Genomic DNA, 19,568 nt, shown 5'->3' with positions numbered 1-19,568 from the left:
CAAAAAGGAAGTGGGTGGCTGGGAAAGTGGACCCTGTGGCCCAGATACCATGCTCACACAGGCAGTGTGAAAGGAGAGCAAGCAGGAAGCAGTCAGGCCCTGAAATTTATTATACCATTAAACCAACCGTGACCAGGCTATTTATTACCTAAGAGAGGCTGGATAGCATTTTGATTACGAAAGAAGACGATATGACACTCTCTTCCCATAACACTCCTGTCTCTGTTTCGTAGGACAGGCATTTTGAGGGGGGCTGGGATACTCTGAGCAACCACCCCTGCTTCAAGACTTCCAGATGTACCCCCCCCCCCCGACCCAAGACCTGCATTTGTGGGGAAGGAAGCTGAGCTCAAGGGCACAGCCACAGGCAGAGGGGGTCCTGGGAGCTCAGGTGAAGAAGGAAACTTGACTTCTCTGAGCTACCACTTTATGGGCCTGGGTGTCAGGGACAGACCAGTCTGAGCAGCTCCTTCCTTGTCTTGGGGATGTGGTCTCAAAGTTCACCCAAAACACCCACAAGGCGGGGGGGGGGGGGGTGGACACTCATGTCCAGTGGGACAAGGACACGACACAGGGCTCTGCTACCCCACGATCTCTGTAGCACCCTGAAAACAGCCCTCAACCTCTTTTACTCTGTCTCACTGCCTGTCAGGTGGGAACAATAATCCTGTTGCCCTCTTCTCTCTTCACAGAAGGTCGCAGGATCAGGTTAATGTAGCCTAACAGAGATTTCCCCACTTCCCACTGACAACATTAGATCAATATGCTACTTGGTGCTGTATTATTATAAATATTCTGTTATTAGTGAGAGGCAACCTAGTATAGCAGTGGTCAACAGCTTGAACTCTTGGGATTCTCCCTGTTGGAGAAGCAAATTACAGATACGGAAAGGAAGAAAAGTAGAATGATCTCCCGGGGTGTCGGGCTGGAATCGGAAGCAATGGTGTGAGTTCCTAGCTCTGTCCACCGCGAGGGCCTGGGAACAGGGACACCCAATAGCAGTGAGCACACTTAGCAGCCGGATCGTGGTTCCCCAATACCCTTCTCTACTCAAGGGATCCAGAGGTCCCTGGAGAAACGGCTGATTCCAGAGGAAGGACAATTCGAGCCTATAATATAGTGCTGGGCCACAAACTGATAAACTGCTCAAGAAGTGATAAAATTGCTCTGTGTCATAGCAAAAGGACATAGAAACCAGCTCACAGAGGCTCCCACTAATCAAACTGAGGGCAATCTGGCATCAGAATAAATCATGATTGGATTTATAACCCATTGAATACAATAAGAAACCAAGAGTCCATTCTGATAAGTAAATAAGCAAATGAGTACATTGAAGGCCAGGAAATGACTGTTTACACAGTCTCAAAGCACCACCCCACAAAATACTTCTTAACCAGAAAGGGGAAGAGAGCAACTTCACAGACAGCTCTCCACCCAAGTGGTCAAACCGGGGACGTGACCAGCAGGGGGACATTTGGACACCCCAAGGGTCCCGATGGGATGCTCAGAGAAGGTCCCGGCCATACCTCACCATGTTCCCACCAAAGATGCACAGCTCCCATGATCCTGAGCAAACATCACACAAACCTGAACTGAGAGTCTTCCAAAACGCCAAGGTCACAAAAGTCAAAGAGAGACCGGGGAACTTTTTCAGATTGAAGGAAACCAGAGACTGGACAACTAAATGCCACGTGTGATCCTCACTTGATCCTTTCCATACAAAGGCCACTATTGGGACATCTGGTAAGACTCCAGAGGGGCGGCGGCTGAGATGGTGGGAATGCATCACATGCGTCTCCGGCTTTTGACGGTTGTACTATGATTGCGAAGGAACGGGTCCGTGTTTCTCGCAAACACATACCAAACATCCAGAGAAAAGGATCAAGTCAACAGTTTCCTCTCGAAATGCCGCAGAGGGAAATGCTGTGGACTCGCAGCTTTGCCGTCAGTTTAAAGACGTTTCTAGGGGCGCCTGGGTGGCTCCGTCGGTTGAGCATCTGACTCTTGATTTCAGCTCGGGTCACCATGCCAAGATCATGGAATTGAGACCCGTGTCAGGCTCTGCACGGAGCGTGGAGCCTGCTTGGGATTCTCTCTCTCTCTCTCTCTCTCTGCCTCTGCCCCTCTCTCTCTCTAAAAAAAAAAAAAAAAAAATTTAATTAAAACAATAAAGTTGTGTCTAAAGTCAGATGGCCTGTGCTAATCTCTAGCACATCATGTAATTCTTCGAGCTGTCTGTGTAGTAATTCTTCACCGTCTGTGTCATAGGGGTGGAAGTGATGATTCCTACCTCACGGTTGTTTAGAGAAATAAATGAGATCATAGTTGTGGATATTTGGCACAAAACTGGGTTCATACACATATTCCAAAATGTTGAATAGCTAGCCAATTCTTCTTTGCGCAATTCCCATTTCCAGGCTGTAGAGTGAGGTGGCGAGGTAGAGGGTGACAGTGGAAGAAGCAGGCTGGATGCGCCCGGACAACGATGACCAAGTTCCAAGACTAGGGACACCACGGGGAAAGGTTGGGGGGTCCCTCAGGGCCTGGAAAGCAACGCCCCCCCCCCCATTGGAGCAGATGCTGTGCGTCTACGCTCGATATCCCCAGCGCTTTCTTTCTTTTCCCCCAAGAGAAGCCAGAAGTCCAGAGTTCTCTATGAAATCCCCCGATTTTTAAAACTGACAACGATGTCAAATTGCAAATGGGCCAAGTTACTCGTGAGCCAGACAGGCTCCAAGCGTCGGCAGGCAGCCGCAGTTCTGAAAGCTTGTCCTGATCACTTGGAAGCACCCCTGGGAACGCCCCCTGGGGGTTGGCAGAAAAAAAAGCACCAAGCCACTGTGGGCAGTACTTTCCCCATCTGATAGAGCCTCTGAGCAGGCTGGGGTTGACATGCCAGGATGTGCCTCCCTACACCCTCCCGCCCGTGGGCGGGGCAGCCCGCTCCTCGCCAGCACAGCTGATTGGGAGAGAGGGTGAACATCTGACGGCAAGCTGGCCAATCAGCTCGTTTCTCCCAGGAATTTGGACCCGGGGAGGTGAGAGACCGAGTCAAGTGACCGTGGTCGCCAAGCCAGCCTTCACGCCGCCACATACCCGGCCACGTTCCAACCGATCCTTCCAGCAACCTTACAAAGCAGGTACTTTCCCTCCCGTTTTCGGGAGGAGGAAACTGAGGCACGAAGACGTTCTGTGCTAGCCTGGAATGTCCGTCGGAGCGGCCTGTTGGGTTCCTCCAGATCCCCCTCACGTGCACGTGCCCGAACAGATTTTTTTATTCCTTGAAAGCCCAGAAGCCTCGGAGGGATTGCTAACCAGGCAGCGCCCGCTGCCCATGGCTGCTGTCTCGCCGCAGGTGAAGGGATTCTGGGGCCAGTTAGGGCGCAAGGGATCCCCGACATGCTGCTCTGGCCTTCTTGTACCTCCCAAAGTAGAAAAGGTGAGCGGGGAGGGGGAGTCACAGTCTGGGCTGAACGGCCAGGGGCATCCACAGCAGGTGTGACCGCACCCAGGTCTCCTCCCCACGGGCCCTGCCTACGGTAGGACGCCAGCCTCACCCATTCCTGCAGCCCCTACCCGGGATAAACAGACAGAAAGCTTGGGCCTGTCTGCCGAGCCAGGGAGAGGTTGGATTTCTCCGTCTGGGGCCTGGCCAAGGAGCCAGAAAGGACAAGGAGACAAGGTCTCAGCTTCCTGGCATCAGGTTACTGCCCTTACCCAAGGCTCGAGTGCCAGGCAAGGCCTCCAGGCCTGAAGCTGCTAGTCAGCTGACAGTGAACGCAGGGCCCAAGGCCTGTTCTGGAAGGATCTTCATCCATAAGGATGAAAAAGATACAGCACTGGCTGCCGAGGAAGGGGGAGCAGGGAGGGAACCCCGGGGGACACAGTGAGCCTCCAGCCTTTTGCCAAGCAGACCTGGCCGGGCTGGACAGAGGATCTCCAGGAGGGAAGGTCCCGGGCCTGGGGAAAGGGAGGCCCTGCTGTGCAGCCCCCGCCAGCTACCCTGGCTGTAGGGAGAGGGCCTGGCCGTGGCCGCCGCCTGGCACCAGCCCCAGAAACCTCCAGCGTCCTCCAGTTCCCCCGCCCAGGGCTGGGAGGTCCCATCAGTTCCCTGGTCTCCCAGATGAAAGACGCTTTCTAAGAGTCATAAAACCGTCCCCGCTCAGAACAATGGGCCCTTATCCCACTGTGTCCTTCACATAAACTCCCATTAGCAACGCACCAGAAGCTGCAGGCAGGAGTTTTATAGACTGGATTTTTGGACCAGCCCCAGCGTTCATTAACATCTACTGGGATTTAAATCTGAAGCCCGTGTTCCTTCCCCCTACTGAATAGCCCCCAGTTACGATCACTCAAGCCCCGCCCCCATGGAACTTAAGAGGTTAAGCCAAATGGTTTCCCTGGGTTTTCTCCTGGAAACAAGCACCTTCTGAGACCCACCCACGCATCAGCAGAGACACAGTGCAGTGGGTCACTTCCAAGGGAAGCCCCGGCGTCTCAGAAGGGGGGACCAGGGCCCCTTCCCTTGGTGAGGATAGCTCCCCTTTACTGAACATGTATAACATGCCAGGCCCCAAGCTCTTCATGCACAATCCCATTTACTCTCGCAAGAACTCTATAGAACAGCTGCTTTCAAGATCCCCTTTTGGACAGGTGGAACAGAGGAGGCGCAGGGAGGGAGTAGCTTGCCTAAGGTCACACAGCAAGTAAGCAATAGATTCCGGGTCTATCTGACTCTATCCCGTCACCCCTCCCCCAAACTTCAAATGTGGGGGTTCAGCAGATACTCTGTCCGCACCAGCCCAATCCCCCAGTCCTGGCTCGAAACTCTGGGTGTCACCCCAGAAACATGGATGATGACAGCAGAGTCGCTTTTTACTTCACCATCTCCCATCTACACAACAGCCCTCAGTATCGACCGCAATTCCTATTTTGCAGATGAGGAAACCAAGGCTCAGAAAGGGCAAGTGTCTTATCCACGGTCCCCCAGAGCTGGTAGGTGGTGGGGTCAGGCTATGAACGCTTCTCCCTCTGGTTCCAGAACCACTGTTTCTCCCAGGTGAGCCAGCCTGATAGTTACATCAGACCATCCCATTGGAGCCGCAGCACCCGTTCAACAAACACTCCCAGATACTCCCCGGAGAAGTGTCTGAGATATGCCTGGCACTGTTCTAGGAGCTGGAGGCACGGTGGCAAGGGACACGGACATGCCCCCGCCCCAATCAGCCCCAGGGACCAGGGACCCCCTAGCCACTTTTGGCTGCTCCCCCAGAGCTCCAGCTCCAGCCGTCTCCCCCGAGCCCCCAGCACAGAGGCTCGTCCCCACCTCTGCTGCCTTCCTTCACTTCTGGCAGCTTCCAGACAGCCTACCCCAGCCCCTGCGAAGGCAGTCTACAGCTCCTGGTGTCATAGCTTATTCTACCCTGAGAAGATTCACAACCAAATCCTAACTGGCTAAACCAGCCAGGCAGCTATGTTGGCTCCGGCTCCCCCAAGAAGCCCTCAGACCCTGCCTCCAGATGGCACATCCAGCACACATGCCCCATCCTGAGAAGCTGGCACAGGGCCTGCCCTCACCATTCCCCTATTACCTTCTGCTGCTGTTGAGAAAGGCTGTCTGCCCACTACAGCTCAGGGACACGTATGGTTGCTTGGTTAGTGCCAGGCGCTGATTTAGATGACCGTAAACTTCATCATCATCTTCATCATGATCATGGTCCTCATTCTCATCATAGCTCAAATTCATTGAGCACTTACTACATGCCAGGGACGGGGCCAACACTTTGCCTGTACTGTCTCATCAAATCTTCACCATAATCCCGTGTAATAGGTACTGCCATCATCCCATGCAACACATAAGAAAACCGATAAACAGAGGCGATAAGTCTGGAGCACAAAGTACTGTTTTTCTTACTAAATTTTCTGTTGCTCCTGCTGTCCTCTAATCTGCCTGAGGGCAGCCTCATGTCTGTTGTGCACAGAGCTGTTACCTCCAGGATACAGTGCCTGGCACATAGTGGACACTCAATAAACAGTGTATAGGTAGATGGATGGATATATGGGTGGAAGACTGGATGGAAAGACAAATGGATGGATGGATTGTTGGATGGTGGATGGATGGATGATGGATAGATGGATGAATGGATCACTGGATGATGGATGGATGGATGGACACATGAATAAATGGATAGACACATGAATAGATGAAGGATGGATGGATGGATGGATCATTGAATGATGAATGGATGGATGATGGATAGATGGATGGATGGATCATTGGATGATGGATGGATGGATGGATGGACACACGAATAAATGGATAGAGACATGGATAGATGAAGGATGGATGGATGGATAGATCATTGGATGATGGATGGATGGATGGATGGACACACGAATAAATGGATAGAGACGTGAATAGGTGAAGGATGGATGGATGGATAGATCATTGGATGATGGATGGATAGATGGATGGATGGATGGATGGATCACTGGATGATGGATGGATAGATGGATGGATGGATAGACACATGGACAGATGAATGATGGATGGATGGATGAATACAATTGAAAACCAAGCGAAAGGGGACTAGAGGACAATACTTCTCCCACTCGGCGAAGCAGAAGGAAGCTGGATGCAGATTCTCTGCTAAGTGCAAACTCCCCTGGTCAGGATTCCAGGGAAAGCAGGGAACAGTATCCTGATTTTTAGGGGAGGGAATAAAGAAGTACCATGTGGCTGATGAGCTTTGAGGTAACTTAATAAAAGCAACAGCATGTAGGCTGATCAAGTCTGTTCTCTCTTCCCAGAAATCACCACTCTGCAGGGAATTTCATGTGCTCTGTCCCAAACCACAGGTCTCTGAATTGGGGCCAACCACAAAATATACCCAGTGTGGTAAACTCCCTGACCAGTGGCTCCAGGACTGGGCCTAGAGACACAGCTGTGCCTGAGCCTGGTGTCTGGTCAGAGTCGACCCCAACCTATTTCCTGGGTGCTGTCTCAGAGTTCTGGAGCACCTGCCAGGAGCCTTGAGCTTTAGGGGTCTTACCCTGCAGTTAATTTGAGAGATCTCATGCTGACCCACCAAATCCCATACTTTGTGAATTCTGATCAGTGGCTAGAGCCAGCTAGCTGGATTCTAGGGAAAGATCTGTGGGAAGCAGGCTCCTCTCCTCCCCGCTACTCTTCGGCCAGAGCATAGGGTTTCCCATTTCCTGTGAGCTAAGCAAGACTCGGGGATAAAGAACCCAGAAGTCTCAAGAGAGCGGCCACTGAGGCATGTGGCCCAGTTTTGTAATTTTTAGAGAAATTGTGAGAAAGAGGAAAAGGCACTAAAGCATGGTATCATCCCTAGCACACTTGGACACATCTGCTCATCTGCGTTAAGGTTCTGGGCAGCACAACGAGGTGTCCTGCCATCCTGGAGCCTTATCTGTTTGCTGGGAATGGGAGGTTGGGATGGCACTGGGGCCAGGGACATGCCCTTCTTTTTACTGAGCACTTACTATGCACCAGGTCAAGCACTCTGCCTGGGATAACACATAACCTGCACAGCACTTCAGCAAGTTCAGTATCATCGTCTGCCATTTCAGATACGGAACCTACAAGTTCACACACGAGAAGGGACAGAGCTGAGCTTTGAACTCAGTGAGACCCTGAAGTCCGTACTTCTTCCCCCCAACAACAAGGTGGAGGGCTCTCCCTGCAGCTGGGCAAACGTGGGCATCCTGGATATATTCCAGAATTGGCCAGACTGAACAGCAACAGGTTTTTGTGGTGGTCACTCCAGTCCTTGCCAGTCCGCCATGCATCAGAAGCAAACTCAAGCCTCCCCGCATTCCTGTGCTCCCGGGGCCTTGTGGTCACGTGGGAGGAGGGATGGCTGGCGAAGAGCCCAGAGGGCACCTTGGGGCTTTCCCTTTGAGCATTTCGGAGACTTTCAGAGCTTGAAAGTGCCCTTAGGAATGATCTGAGCCAACCCCCTCCATCCACAGAGGGGATAACTGAGGCCCTCAGAGGACAAGGGCTTTGCTTAAGGTCACACAGGGCATGAAGAATGGAACGAGAGCAGAGGCAGCCTCCTGGCTCCGGCCCAAGGTCCCCTCCTCACCCTCTGCCTGTCTGGAACCATGACATTGGAGGCCTTTATATCAGATAGAATGAATGGTCGTCAGATTTAATCACTACAATGCTCCGAAGAACCAGGGGATAGGGTACGATGGGGAAGGAGGAAGGGGGCAGGGCTGCTCCCCAGCCCTGTTGCCTCCCCTCCCTCTGCTGGGGCATCAGAAGTCTCTGTGCAGTGGCTGAGCTGGGTCTGGCTGGTCCAGCAGGTGGGGTCAGGGGTCAAGGTTACCTACAGAACAGGTCCCAAGACCCAGGAGAGCTCCCTATTTTCCTGGTCCCCTTGGAACAAGAGGTGCCTCTGTCCTTGAGACAAGCAATGATGGGGGAGGAGGCTCGCTCTCATTCCGCTGGAAGGCAAAGTGGGAGGAGGCTTGGACAGGGAAGCTAGGAATTCACTTCATAGCAGCACCATCTCACCTACCTCGGACCCACCTGCTAAGCTCCTGGGGACCTGCTCCCATGAGTATCCCCACCGGGAGCTCTCTTGCTGCCCTGGGGCTAGAAACCCTGAGCCCCCCGCCCCCATCCCCAGGGAGCTGTCTCCCACGAGGGCTGGTGGGGAGGGGGGGCGCTCACTTCTGCACACACACACAGGCTGGGTTCGAATCCCCGCCTCCCCACCTCCTAGCCCTGTGACCTTGAGCGAGTTGCAAGTTGCTCCTCTGCTGAGCCCCAGCTTTCTCTGGCTGTGGAGCTCGGCACCAATTCCTTCATCCCCAGTAATTGTGGGGATTAAACGTCAGGGCTGTCCCAGGCACAGAGGGGACCGGAGACGCTGCTTGGGTAATTATTCTCTTCTCGCCGGTTCCCTCCCTGCACACCGTGTCGAGGTTTTACAGGCATCCCCAGCCGTGACTGTAATTCACAGCCCCTGGTTAGATCACAGGGAAGAAATTATCAGCCCCTCCACCCAGACGGGGTGACCCAGGCCCCAGGAGGGTGAGGGGCATGTCCAGAGTCCCATAGTATTTTAGAAGCAGAGCAACCAGAACCCACGGGGTTCTCGAGTCCCAGGGCCGCCCCGCCCGGCCCAGCGGCGCAGAGAGGGAAGAGCTTAAAAGCCGGAAGCAACCGAGCCAGTCGCCGCTCTTGGCTGCACCAGGAACTCAGCACATGACTTTGGATGGTGACTTTGGGTGATGTGAGCTTTCAACTTTCTGAGTGATGGTTTCAGTGCCACGGGCCAGCTGTGTGACCCTGGGCCAATGACTTCACCCCTCGGTGCCTCAGCTTTCTCATCTGTGACATCTGGACCAGCAGGAGGGTTAGATGAGCTATGGCGTCAGGACACCTGACCTAGAGCTGAGCACGGGGTGAATGCCCGGTAAATGGCACAGTAGTCATGGTGGCAATGCCAGTAGTCAACCTCGCTGTTATTATTATTGTTGTTGTCGTTGTTGTTGATCACTAGGAAGAGAAGGAGGAGGGGACAGAACGGAATCAGCCTGGGGACTTCTCACCCATGAGACTGTTTTTGAGAGGAAGCCCTGGATGAACATATCAGGGATCCTTCTCACCGTCTAGGTGGTAGGGATGTGAAGGGGCCGGACCAGTCACCCCCCCGAAGACCCCAAAGTCCCGCTAACGGAGGACGCCCAGCGGGAAAGTCTGCGGCCATTGCTCCCAGAGGAGCTCAGCCCTCAAAGGGACAGAGGAGAGTTGGTGGCCGGTCCCCAGCCAAGCCTCAGGAGACCCGGATTCGTTGGCCAAAAGCCGGGGAGGCAGCCTCGCCTTTAGAAACTTCTGGATCCTCCAGAGGAAAAACTGAGAGGAGAGGCCCACTTAATGGCAGTACACGCTGTTAGGAGCCAGGAGAGAGAACCTAATGCTCTGCTATCTCTTAGCTGTGTGACCTCAGGCAGGTCACCTCACCTCTCTGAGCCTCTGTCCCTCAATTACAGGGATCTTCATTCCTGCCCTGCCCAGCACCCCAGGCTGGCGTGAGACCCATCGGGGACAACAGACGTGGCCCAGCTTTGTAAACGGTCGAGCACCGTAGGGTGAGGCGCTGCCCTTGTTAACCAGCAAAGGACCCTTCGTGGACAGACCAAGGCAGGTGTAGCATCGTGGAGGCCACTCTGGAAGGTCATTACCATTTGTGCTGGACTCTGCAGCTCGAGCACCACGTGAGACAGAGCGTGAGCTGCCACGAAGCCCAAGCGGGGGAGGGAGAAAAGCTTCAGCAGTAACACTTGTTTTCCTCGGACGTGGGGAGGCCAGAGAAACGCGCGATCCATCTAAACGCCCCTAACAAGCCCAGCCTGGCCGTGCCCCGCCAGCCCCCCACCCTGCTACGCCTCATGGACTCGTGGCAGCAGAAAGGGAGGGGGCGGAGGGCTCCGTCAGGCCCCAGAACCAGACCTGTCTGGCCTCCCATCTCAGCTCCCCTTTTCCAAGCTGCGAAACCTTAAGTAAGTTACTCAACCTCTCTGGGTCCGTTTCCTCGGCTGTGAACGAGAACGGCGACAACACCACTGGCCTCACAGGGGTGTTGGGAGGACTGAAAGAGCTAACGCGCGGGGCTTGCTTCGTTAGCAAGGTGCCGGGCACGAAGTAAGCGCCCCGCAGGCCCTGTGTCCTCACCGCCGGCCACCGGCCACGCAGACGCAAGAGGCTGCCTCCAAAAGCAGCGAGCTCACCGCCACCGGAGAGATTCAAGCTGTGGCTAAACAGCCACCTGTCGGGGACTCACAGCCAGGACCCAGGGTGACCGCAGGGAGGCGGCAGCCGGATCCGGCTTCCAGGCCCGGCTCTGCCGCTAAGTCACCGCGTGACCTTGAGATACTACTCCCTGTCCTCCCGAGCCTCCGTTTTCCCAGCTCTGAAATGATGCCGTTGACCTAGGTGTCCCGTAAGGGCCATATCAGGCTCCAACCATCAAACTCTGTGACCCCGAGAAGGGAATCAGGGAAAGTTCCCGAGGCACCCACACCTCTGCCAGGCTCCCTCTGCATTCCTCGCCCCCACGTTGCCCTGACCTGCCCCCACAGGTGGCCACCAGGGTCAGGGCCACGTCCCCCGAGGCTCCCAGCAGAGTCCTCCTTGTAGAGCCTGGCACAAGGCGTCCCCAAGCCCCATCACCGACTGGGAGGGAGCAGGGTGTCCCTGGGCCCGGTGCCCAAGGGTGTCAACGACGGCAGAAAGCCCACACACACCCCGTGACCTCCAAAGGACCCTCCTCCAACTCGGCGAGGGACAGAGATGTTTACAAGCCCCAAAGCTGACCTGGATTCCGTGCAGTCCAATTCTGGCCCTCGGGGAAACGGGCGCGGGTGGCACAGGGTCAGGCACCACCGGCGGGGAAGGGTCCTGTCCGTCACAGCCGCTGGCGGGGCAGGCAGGAGCCCAGGGGTCAGGCGCACTGGCTCCCCACGCTTCGTGTGCAGAGGACCAGGAATGTGAGTCATTCACCAACCAGACCTGCCAGGCGGGCAGGCAGGAGCACAAGAGGCGGCCCCTAGCAGCCGACAAGGAAGGGCTAGACTGGGTCAGGCCCATGGGCAGGGCCGGGCCGGGCCGGGCCAGGCAATCTGTCATCAGTCGGCCTGGGAGGACCAGGAAGTAGCCAGGGTGGGGAAAGGGAGGAGCAGCGTGAACAAAGGTGGGGGCCTCTAAGGGGGGGGGTGAAGGCAGAAGGTTTAACCACTGACAGCTGCCCCCCGGCCCAGAAAGAAGCATAGGACATGGGCACAAGGGAGGGCTCGAGGTTCATCCACAGACTGGGAGTCTTTTAACCAGAGGAGGTGGAAAAGCACAAGCTTTGAAGTTGGAATTTCAAGTTTGAATCCCTGCCCTTTCCAGCTGCATGACCTCATCTCCCAGAGCCTCGGTTTCTCCCTTGTCCCACCAGGATAACAACAATCGTCCCGATATGACAGGGTTCTCGTGAAAATTAAATGAGACCATAGGGAAAGGGCTCTGGAGTCCAGCTCCCGGGGGATAGACAATAATGATGGCTCTGATTATAAGGACACTTTTTTTTTTTTTTCGGAGAACGACAGAGAGAGAGTGCAAGCTCCAGAATGAAGGAGGGGCAGACAGAGAGAGAGAATCCCAGGCAGTCTCCATACCCACGGAGGATCCCAACGTGGGGCTCGATCTCATGGCCATGAGATCATGACCTGAGCCGAAATGGTCGCCAGAAAGTCATTTACCCACAAATACTCGCTCTGCCCACACCATGTGCCCCTGAGAACCCAGGATGGGGTCTCAAAGGTAGATCCTCCCCTGCCCTCAAAACACTCTGATGGTTGTTTGCACATGGACACTTGCATTTCACATCAAACCTGGCCCAGGCCCTGTTCCGCTTTTTGCTACCGGGCAATGGGAGTCAAGCCTCAGGCCTTAGATCCGGGCATCAGCAAACCACAGCCCTCAGGCCAAATCGGGCCCATCCCCCGTGTTTGTAAATAAAGTTTTATTGAAACACAGCCACACCCATTTGCTTACTGTCCGTGGCCGCTTTGAAGAGACGATAGAATTTAATACCGACAGACTGTAGGGGCTACAAAGCCTAAAAGATTTGCCGTCTGGTCTCATAGCGAAAGTTTGCTGACCCCTGATGATGATGATGATGATGGAGACTATCCTGGGTTTGGGCTCGCACGTGTTTTATCCACTAAAAACTCTCCCCTTCATCTGAGCCTCACAACAAGGTTTCCCCCCATTTTGCAAAGAGGGAAACAGGTTTCTGAGAAAGAAGTAAGTTGCCCGAGGTCACGCCGAGGGCGTACAAAATTGTGGCTATTTTGAGTTTGGGGCTGAAGGAAACCAAAGCCTCTGGTTCCACTAGTTACCCAAGCGAGCCCGGGGCGCAAAGGGTTCAGCAAGCTCTGGTGGGACCGAAGGTTCTGCACCACCGGAGAGAATCAACATACGCCTGACTCACTGGATTCCCTCCTGGGAGGCTGGCGGCCAAGAGCCACCTGGGAGGTGCACAGCAGTGCGAGAGAATTAAATGAGATGGAAAGCACCAGAACAGCACCACTGACGCTGGCAGGAAGCCCTTGTCATCGTTAGAGCTTCGTTGGCTTTATTATTTGGGGCTTAAGGTATGAGTGAAGAGGCAGGTGGAGACGTGGCCCCTCCACCTGTGGACGTAGCGACGGGGAGAGCTCTTCCTTTAAGAGGCCCTGGCCAGAGTCAGGAAGGCGGGTTCCTGGTTCTGGGGCTCCTGCAAGGAGAAAAGCTGTCCACTACGGCTGCCCTCACCTTCCTTCCAGCACCTTCCCTCAGCCCTGGTCAGGGGACAGGCTGCAGTCTCGTTCCCTTTGCCCGACGGCAGAGGGCCACCGTCTCTCCCGCCTCACCCACCCAGAAGGCCTGGCCCGGGCTCTCTGCTCCCAGAGAAAGCTGCCCCCCAAGGTCAGGGAAGGAGCACACGAGAGGCCAGAATCTTCCTCCATGTTTCTCTTTGGCAACCTGAACCTGCCCCCACCCCCACCCCCAGCCCCCATCCTCTGAAGGGTATAAAGTCCTCTGGAATTTCCTCTCCTGCTCTCTAGAGTCTTGTCTTTCCTGCCCTCCCTTCCCCACCCACCCCCAAAGCCCAGGTGGCAGAGGGGGCAAATACTCGCTGAGCAGAAGCCACGAGTTCAGAAAAACCTCGATAAACCCGCCTCCACTCCTTTCTCCCCAAACCACCGGTCACTCTGGGAGGCCAGGGTAGCCTGTTTCTCCCCCATCCACTCAATAACCGGCCGCCTGAGCCACACTCTGTTGGGTGAGTTTCCGCCAGCATTCTGGAAGCACCTGTCGGCCAACAGAGGCTGTTGGCCGCATCACACTTTGCCAGCGGAGTCTGCTCGGCCACAAGTAGGGCATGACCACGGCCACGTGCCAGGCTTTCCGCCAGCTGAAGCCACGCTTTGATGTAGAAACGGTATGGAAGTGTCCACTATATGCCAGACCCTCTGCCGTAGGACTGGGTCCTTTCCGCCTTGTGTCCCTACCAGCCCCCTGCCGTTCCCCGCAGGCAGCGCCGAACGATGCCCAGGAAAGATGCGCAGAAGGAATGATTCTCCCAGGCTGCCCCGGACCAGCCTGTCTCCCCTCGGTGCTACCGACACCCTGGACCAGACCACCCTGGTGGTGGGGGCGTCCTGGGCCCTGCAGCCCATGTGGCAGCATCCCTGGCCCATGCCCTCTAATGTCAGCAGCACCGACCCTTCCCAGCTGGGTCAACCAAAAATGACTCCAGACATTGCCACTTGTCCCTCTTTGGTGGGGGGGGGGGGGCAAGTGGCCCCCGGTTGAGAATCCCTGCTCTGCGGTCATCAGCTTCATGTGGCCTCCTCACCAACGTACCAAAGAAAGCACAGTGCGTGTTAGCAGCCATTTTGTCAGTAAGAAACTGAGCCTGGGTAACATCAAGAGACAGAAGTTGGAGAAGAACGAGTGAGGGCACCAGGGCAGAGGCGGGACTGGACCGGGACCCCCGGGTCCCGAGGGTCTGAGGCAGCCTCTGGCTGACTGGCCCCCAGAGCAAACAGGCCCCCCCGCACCAGGGCAAGATGGCGGCCTAACCAGGGCCCGACTCGTAGAGGCCCCCCACTTCCACCCGCCATCCTGTAAGCCAGAAGGCACAAAGCACGCAGATATGTTGAAATTAAAATAGCATCTTTCCGGGGGAAGGGGGTGGGGGGAGAAACGGGCCAACTGGGCGAAAGAGAGAAGGAGGTACAGGTTTCCAGTCACGGAATGAGTAAGTCACAAGAATAAAGCCACAGCACAGGGGACGCAGTCAACGGCACCGTGATAGCGTCGTATGGTGACAGATGGTGGCTACACGCGGTGGCCACAGCACAATGCACAGAGAAGCCGAATCACTATGTTGTACGCACGAAACTCACATACGAAAACATTCTTTTAAATTTTTTTAACGTTTTTTATTTATTTTTGAGACAGAGAGAGACAGAGCATGAGCAGGGGAGGGGCAGAGAGAGAGGGAGACGCAGAATCAGAAGCAGGCTCCGGGCTCCGAGCCGTCAGCCCAGAGCCCGACACGGGGCTGGAACTCACGGACCATGAGATCGTGACCTGAGCCGAAGTCGGACATTCAACCGACGGAGCCACCCAGGCGCCCCACAAAAACATTTTTAATAAAGATGTAAAATTCAATAAAAGCATCTTTCTGAGTCTCCTAACCGACACATTCCAGAGAGGTCCATCGGAATGAAAATATTTCCATCTAGGGATGACCCAGCTTGGTTTCTTACGTAGGGACAGGCTTCTCAATCGCCAACGACTCCCATTTCCTTTCCGAGAATCACCCCCTCACCTCCCAAGAGCGGGTCGCGGCCGCCATGTTGTCGATACCCATGTGGCCCAGGGCCAACGTGTGCACACAGGACGGTCACCATCTCTGCCTCAGAAGTTTGGAACCGGGACTCGGCTGGTGGCTGGAACTGAGCGCTTGCAACTCAAAAGCCGCAGGGTGACCACCCTCAGCCGCATGCCCAGAGATGGGAGAGTGGACCGACCAAGACGTGGCACAACCATACCGTGGCGCTCGGCCTGAAGAAGGAACGACAGCAGGGGCACCTGGGTGGCTCAGCTGGTTGCGCATCTGATTCTTGATTTTGCCTCCAGGTCATGATCCTGGGGTTGGAGGATGAAGCCCCGCATCGGGGTCTGTGCTGAGCGTGGAGTCTGCTTGGGATTCTCTCTCCCTCTCTCTCCCTCTGCCCCTCTCCCCAGCTCGCTCCCTTGCGCTCTCGCTCTCTCTTAAATTTAAAAAAAAGAAATGACAATACATGCTACAACATGGGTAAACTGTGAAAACATTCGGGGCGCCTGGGTGGCTCAGTCGGTTGAGCGTCTGACTTCGGCTCAGGTCATGAACTCGCGGTTCGTGAGTTCGAGCCCCGCGTCGGGCTCTGTGCTGACAGCTCGGAGCCTGGAGCCTGCTTCAGATTCTGTGTCTCCCTCTCTCTGCACCTCCCCTGCTCATGCTCTGTCTCTCTCTGTCTCAAAAATAAATAAACATTTAAAAAAAATTAAAAAAAAAAATGAAAATCAGAGAAAGAACGTTCATGGGTCCTACTTTGTTTTGCAGGCTCTTTCCATCAGTTGGGGGAGGTGCAGACACCCCGAGTTCCTGGAAGAATAGGGTTTGGCTTTATGCTCATCGACCCTCACTATATATCCGGGAACTGGGGGAAACACTGTAATGTATCATCTTATTTATCCTCCAGGATCGGAGAAGCAGATTTGATCACGCCCGCCTGCAATGTGAGGCCACTGAGGCTCAGAGAAGTAAGCAACTTGCCAAAAGTCACACCGCTCGAAGGTGGGAAAGCTGGAATTTGTGTCCAGGTCTTTTAATTTCTAGAGCCCGGGCTCTCACCCACGAGGAAACTAGGACTGTGGTACTGGGGCAGGAAGTCCAGATTCTGAGCGCGGGGCTCCCGACCTCCTAAGCCCCCTGCCTGCAGCCCTGAAAGTGGGAACAGTCAAGGCCATGAGACATGCTGGCCCTCAGGTGCTACGTGGAGACAGAGGTGGGGACCCCATCCACACCCCATCGCCTTCTTTTAGCTTTGGCATTAGCTCCTCCAGCCCCGGGTCTCCTGGACCCCACCCTCCACCCCCTCTTCCAGCTCAGATGGGGGGGCCTCATTCCCAGGGGGTCACCCCCAGCCCTCCAGCCACCGGCTTTAGGAACTCCCTGCCCAGCAAGAGCCCGGCCACGAGGCTCGGACAAGGTCTGTAATTACAGCAGGCAGGGATCAAACAAACCCAAGCTCAAATCTGGCTTCATTAGCAAGCTACGTGACCTCGGGCAAGTCACTTGACCCCCTGACCTCTGTGTGCTCCTCTGTAAGATGGAGATAATGACACTCGGCCACGAGGACTTCTGTAAAGAGCGAAAGAGCTCATTTCCATGAGGCGCTCATGGACATATTACAGTCTTCGCAGGCCCTTGCCAGTGTCCGGTTATTTTCATTATGGGATCCTAGAAAAACCTCACATTCCACGGGCTTGGCTGAAACCTACCTTTGTATCTCTGAAGCTTTAATAAGCAAATGAGTTTGTTTCCTCCAAAGCATTTAGGCAATTTGTAATTGTGTAATCTCTCCGCGTGTTTACTTGGATTTCGTCTGTGCCCGCAAGTGTGCCTAAACTCCAGCAACGGAGCAACCTGCCTGCCTGATTCACCCGCCTCCTCCGGACCTAACCCAGTGCCCATAGTACTCTTTTCACTAACATTTACTGAACGAATAAATAAACGTAAAAAAATTTAAGAAAACAAAAGCGGGGCCCCTGGGTGGCTCAGTAGGTTGAACGTCCGATGTTTGATTTCAGCTCAGGGCATGATCCCAGGGTCGTGGGATCGAGTCCCACATCAGGCTCAGCGCTGAGCACGGCATCTGCCTAGGGTTCCCCCTCCCTCTGCCCTTCTCCCCTACTCGTAGGCACGCACGCTCTCTCTCTCTCTCTCTCTAAAATAAAAAACAGGGGCCCCTGGGTGGCTCAGTTGGTTAAGCCTCTGACTTTCGCTCAGGTCATGATCTCACGGCTTCGAGCCTCGCGTCAGGCTCTGTGCTGACAGCTCGGAGCCTGGAGCCTGCTTACGATTCTGTGTCTCCCTCTCTCTGCCCCTCCCCAGCTCACGCTCTGTCTCTCTCTCAAAAATAAATAAACATTAAAAAAGAAGAAGAAGAAGGATTTGAGAGGCATGCCTGTGACCACACAGAGGCAGAGCTGGGATTTGGAGCTTCTGTCTTGTCCTAGTGTGGGGCCCATTTGCGCAAATGTCAGCCCATCAGAGGTCCATCCCAGGCTGGGGTGCCAACAGCCGTGTCCGGGTGGAGGCGTTAGTCAGTGTTCGGGGCTGGTGGCACTGGGACTTGGGGCCATCTGTCAGCTGCCTGGACCCAGGGAGGAGGATCCAGCCCCTCTCTGCTACAAGAGATGACCAGGGAATTGAGGCCTAGCCCAGAGAAGCTAAGGCAGGCACTCAGGTACACTGGACAGTTAAGGCAAGGGGGGCCTGGAGGTTCCTTCCTCCGGGTCATTGGAAGACAGAGGCTGCCAACCCCTGCACGGGCCAGACCAGCACTGACAGGTCACCAGCTGCGGCTGCCACAGCGCACAATTTAAGGGCCGCCCCACGTGTAACCTGTCTGCATGGTGCCCCTGGGGTCATGCAGCGCCTGGCCCACATGCCCAAACGTGGTGGCCCTGACATCAGGCACCCTGGCTGCACCAAAGGCAAGGCTCGCCGGCATCCTGGAAAGCCTAGAGGCTGATTCACCGAAACAGAAGTCCTGCTCCCCGAGGCCCCCACTCTCCCCTCACCCCTGCCCTCTGAACCCTGTGTGTCCCAATGGCCGCGGCAAGCTGTGCCTTCAACAGGTAATGTTGCTTCTCCAAAGACTTCCAGTCAGGCCCCAGGATCACAGATCAAGCCTGAGAGGAAGGAATGTTCAAGAAGGAGAAGTGATTTCTATTGCCAAGAAAGTTCCTTGGTCGGGGCCCCGGGACATTCTACCCATCCCCCACCACCCTCTAGACAAATCTCAGCCGGTCATTGAGGCCACCTCCATGTTCCTGGGGGCTGCGCCCACCGTGATGTGGCAGTGAGAAGGCTGAGGCAGGGTGGAAGGAGAGAGGAGGGTGAGTAAGGCTGGCCTGGCGGGGTCCCCGCTGGGGCATGGGGAGGGAAGTGAGGGGGCAAGGCAGGCGTTGTCACAGCTCCTGTGTGGCCAAGCAGTGAGGAGCAGAGAGGACAACGGGAAAGGCGGTGTAACCCCAATTTTCCTCCTTCCGAGACCAGATGGCAGTGCGCCTCCCACATGGACACAATTACGATCCAACATGGCGCCCACACAGCAAACAGGGAGCCTCGGGCAGAGGCCTCAGTCGAGTGGGGCGTCTCGTAACGACAAGGGGGGTTTTCAGAAACCTCACGTCGTAGCCACAGGAGGACAGTCCCGGGAGGCCTGTTCTGGGGACTGCATCCAGCAGCTGTGATGGGTTGCCCTCAACGACCCACACTCTCCCCAAGCCCCCAGGAGACCCCAGGGGACAAGCTCCCCAGGCTCAGGGAGCACCCGCAGCAAAGCAAGCGGCTGTGGCTGACCACCTACTAAGGTGCCAGGTGCTTGGCAACGCCCAAAGACGCCCCGACACAGACACTGTCGGCGTCCCCACTTTCCGGGTGAGAGACTGAGGCCCCGCGTGGCAAAGTGCCTCGCCCGGAGTCAGGAAGGCACAGCCTGCCCTCAAGGAGCTTGCAGCCAGCCTTGGGAGATGGGGTTTCCACCTGAGAAGAAATTCAGTGGCGTTCTGGAAACTTGGGGATCCAGTGGCCCAGCCCCCTTGCTCTCGTGTCTGGGAAACCCCAAGTCCAGGTGGGGGATTTGCTTGGTCTCACAATCCAGCCGGCCGCAAAACCAGCGCCGGACCCTCTGCCCACGGTGCTCCCCGAAGG

General features: G+C 55.4%; 1 protein-coding gene across 1 annotated transcript in view; it reads right to left on the bottom strand.

Annotated features, from left to right (window-relative positions):
- ARHGEF10L (Rho guanine nucleotide exchange factor 10 like) overlaps positions 1 to 11,547 on the bottom strand; it is a 156,971-nt gene extending 145,424 nt beyond the window's left edge. Inside the window, exon 1 of the mRNA XM_027060268.2 lies at positions 11,357 to 11,547. The gene's annotated coding sequence lies outside the window, so the exon portion shown is untranslated. The remainder of the gene's footprint in view (positions 1 to 11,356) is intronic.
- Between the last annotated feature and the right edge of the window lie 8,021 nt (positions 11,548 to 19,568).

Source organism: Acinonyx jubatus, chromosome C1 (assembly GCF_027475565.1).
Source record: "Acinonyx jubatus isolate Ajub_Pintada_27869175 chromosome C1, VMU_Ajub_asm_v1.0, whole genome shotgun sequence".
Lineage (NCBI taxonomy): Eukaryota > Metazoa > Chordata > Mammalia > Carnivora > Felidae > Acinonyx > Acinonyx jubatus.
Note: the sequence above shows the minus strand (reverse complement) of the source record. Positions and strands in the feature narration are given on the sequence as shown.